The sequence below is a fragment of the Lactuca serriola genome, chromosome 6, assembly GCF_051521515.1.
Source record: "Lactuca serriola cultivar US96UC23 chromosome 6, Lser_US96UC23_V15, whole genome shotgun sequence".
NCBI classification, from domain to species: domain Eukaryota; kingdom Viridiplantae; phylum Streptophyta; class Magnoliopsida; order Asterales; family Asteraceae; genus Lactuca; species Lactuca serriola.
In genome coordinates, this window is record NC_136413.1 from 107,011,456 (window position 1) to 107,015,098 (window position 3,643).

A 3,643-nucleotide genomic window follows, 5' to 3' on the forward strand; every position below is an offset into this window, starting at 1 on the left:
CTGCCCTGTGTAATAAAGGTTGTACATCTTTGAAGAGATGCCTATGGGTTGGGTTGGGTGGGACTATAAAAGGGACGTGTCAAAAACTCAATATGGTCTAGTTTTCCATCTTAAATTCTTGTACATTGATTTTTGCTGAGCAATACTTGATTGACTTACTGCTGTATTTTATCTTTTTACCGGTGTAAAAAAAAGAAAAAGAAAAAAGGAACTGTCACCGAAAAATCAAAGCGGTTTATAAAAAATATATTGATTGTTTGGGTCTTTTTAAGGGAAAATGAAAATTCTAATGTTGGTTTTGTTTATTTATTTATTTATTGAAACTAAAACCAGAAAGGAAGCGAACTTATATTATGACATGATTTTTACAACATATATAACTCTTTACCTTAACTTCTTTTTTAGCTTTCTTTATATAATAGTTAGGGGGTGCTTAAAAGACTGAAGATTCCGTTATATATGTCTTTTGTTTAAATGCAGAAAGTTTATTTAATAAAAAACTGATTTATGACATAAACACTTTATCTACGTAGATATTATTATCCATTTTCAGTGTACATTTTCAATTTAACACTTAATAAAAAATTAAAAAAAAACCCTTAGTTGTGTTGTTTAAAATGCTTTTATCATTAAATTTTGTGAAATTCTAGAAACAAATTGTTCATTTTTATGGAGTTTGACTTATAGCAAACTACTATATTCGATTTTCGCTTTTATCACTTTATGTCTAAAATAACAAAACAACATAAAAAGATGGGGGCTAATATTTCTACGGTTTGTTTCTATTCATCCACAGATTTTAAAAGCAAATTGACAATGATGCCTTATTTATATTTAGAGTGTAATTATGTATATTAATGCAATATATATCCTTTTTAATTCTTTTGCAATAAATAAAATATTAAATTAGTGATCCCCTTTATCTGATCTAGTCTCCTTGTCTCCATTTGACACCCTTTCCTTCACATTTCATCTTCACCCACACCGGAGACCTGCAACCCCAGGTGCATCTTCTCGCTCCTTGCCTCCCTCGTCTTTTGTGGTCCTCGAAAAACCTTCTTATCTTTGCCCAATGCCCCAATAAAAAATACAAGTATCATCGGAACTTCTAGAGAAACACCCATCTTCGGTTGATTCCATACGGGGATGAAGCTCGCTCCAAAAGGCCTTCTCACCACCGCCCCTCCGTCGGCTTCAAGAAACCCTCTCACCCGGTTAACAGAAAGCACTAGATCGGAAGCCTTAATCGCCCGATAGAAAGCACTAGATCAGAACTCTTCTACAAATCGAATCTTGAAATCTTTAAACCCTATGGACCAACAAATCATATTATGAAAGGTGATTGTCGATTTTGCAGGATGCGGCAGAGGGAGCGGTTTCCGGCGAGGGTTTGGGTATGGGTCGAAGGTCTCTGACTTGGGCGTACGAATGATGAGGGGGAAGGTATCAGGGTGGGGGGAAGAGTAGCAAAGATAAAACTAGTGGGTTAATTTACTTTTTATTTATTCCATAAGAGCATATGGTATAGGCAACTTGAAGTGGTGTTATAACAAGAAGGAATAAGATGAGGGAGTGGTGTTCATGGTGTTATAACACTATGTTAAGAGGAGAGAGATAGAGAGAGATAATTTGGCAGCTAATAGGTGATCACGTTTCTTCTTGTCATGGAGACAACAAGAAGCACCACAACAAGATGCAACAAGAAGGGGGGGGGGTGTTTTTGATGTTATAATGGCGTTATGGGATGCCAACTCAGCCACAAGAAGAAGCAACAAGACCCACACCGTATGCTCTAAGGATTAACCAAGATATTAAATACTAACATCTACCATAATTACACTCAAATACTAATTAAAGGCATCTTCGTCAATTTTCTTTAAAATTCATGGATGAATCAAAATGGGCCGTGGAAATATCACTTCCCTAAAACGATAAAGAACCAAGAAACCAAAAAGGTGGTTTTGGGGTGATTAAATATTTTCATTTTTGGTTTTAGTCGGATTGCAACCATAAACAAATTATGTCTACTCGATTAATTTCTTTTCTTAAATTAATAGATTTAACAATGTAATGTCTCAATTTAGTGAGTTATATATCAACGTTTCACTTTTCTTTTAGAATACATTACACGAATCGTCCCTCGTGTAGGTGCTAAAAGGCGTATTTAGTCCATATTTTTAAAAATTAAATCGTAATGTCCCTCGTTTAGTTAAAAGTTGTATGTTTCATCCCCAGTTAGTTTAAATTTACACGTTTAATCCATTGCGAGACATGAAATGACGGCAATGTCATTTTCAATTTTAATTTTCATTTATTTTTAATATTCTTGATTATTTTTAATTATTAAAATATATTTTAATTAAAATTATGGGTCTATCAAACGTTAAACCACCATAAATGTGCACACCTATCTTCCTCTCCTAATATGTTCTTTTCCGCCTATCTCAGATCCTACACGGATCATCTTCTCTGACCACCCCCATTTGCACCTCTTCCACATCAGGTTCTAGAAATCGCAAATAAAAAATTAAAAATCTAAAACCTGTAAGTTGAATGATTCCAGAAACTGAAATTCGTTTCAGAAATCTCAAAATTACTTCAGAAATCAAAATCAACATGAAATCCAAATAGTTCAAAAAATCAAAAATGCGGTGGATCTTTTTGAAAACCTGAAATAAACACACATCGCCGGTTAATCAAAAATCTGAAACTTGTAACCCCTTCACTCTCTGTTTCAAGTCGAAGAGCATAGAGAATTAGGGAAAAATCAGTTTCGTTACATCGAAAACCCAAAATCACTTTACTCAAATCTAATAAGAAAAAACACAACCCTTCGATCATAGTTTGAATATAGGCTTACTATGGTGGCTTATTTCGAACAGAGAAAAGAGAAATTGAATCCCCTACCAAAAATCAAAACATTACCCCTCACATCTTTCGAAAAATCAACTAATATCCAGGAAATCATTCATTTGAAGCCCTAAAATCATTCTTCTTAATAAGAAATTGGTGATAATTTAGATCTAAACTTGATTTTCAGAAAGAGAGAGCAAGATAGATGATATCATAAAATCGTTTTTTCAGCAATTGTGGTTTTTACATCTAGGGTTTTAGGTTTTTAGTAGCAGATGAAGGTGGCTAGCGGTTGAGGTGGCTGGTGGCTGTTGACCGAGGTGTGCAGGTGGAGTGATTTATCATTATCCCATTTCCGTCCAAGTTCGTCGATATCTTCTTCTTTCTGTCCAGGTTCGCCAACATGTTGGAGAGGACAGAGAAATAGAGATATATTGGAGTCGTCGGATTATATGAGTGACTAGAGATGCCTTGGATTCATAGGATTACTGGAGTACTAAGTGGTGACGCAGGCGGACACTGTCCGTGGTCATGGTGGAATGGAGATTTTCTGATGAAGAAGAAGAAGAGGTCTGTGGAGACAAGTTGTGCACGTGCTTAGGGTTCATGCCTATTTCTTTTTTAAAAGGCAATTAATAATTAGTTTAGATAATAAATAAATAAATAAACAAATAATAATAATAATAATAATAATAATAATAATAAATTAATACAAATGAAAAGAAAAAGAAAATGAAAACGATAAGATAGTCATTTTACATTTGCAAGGGACGTAAAGTGCACTTTTTAA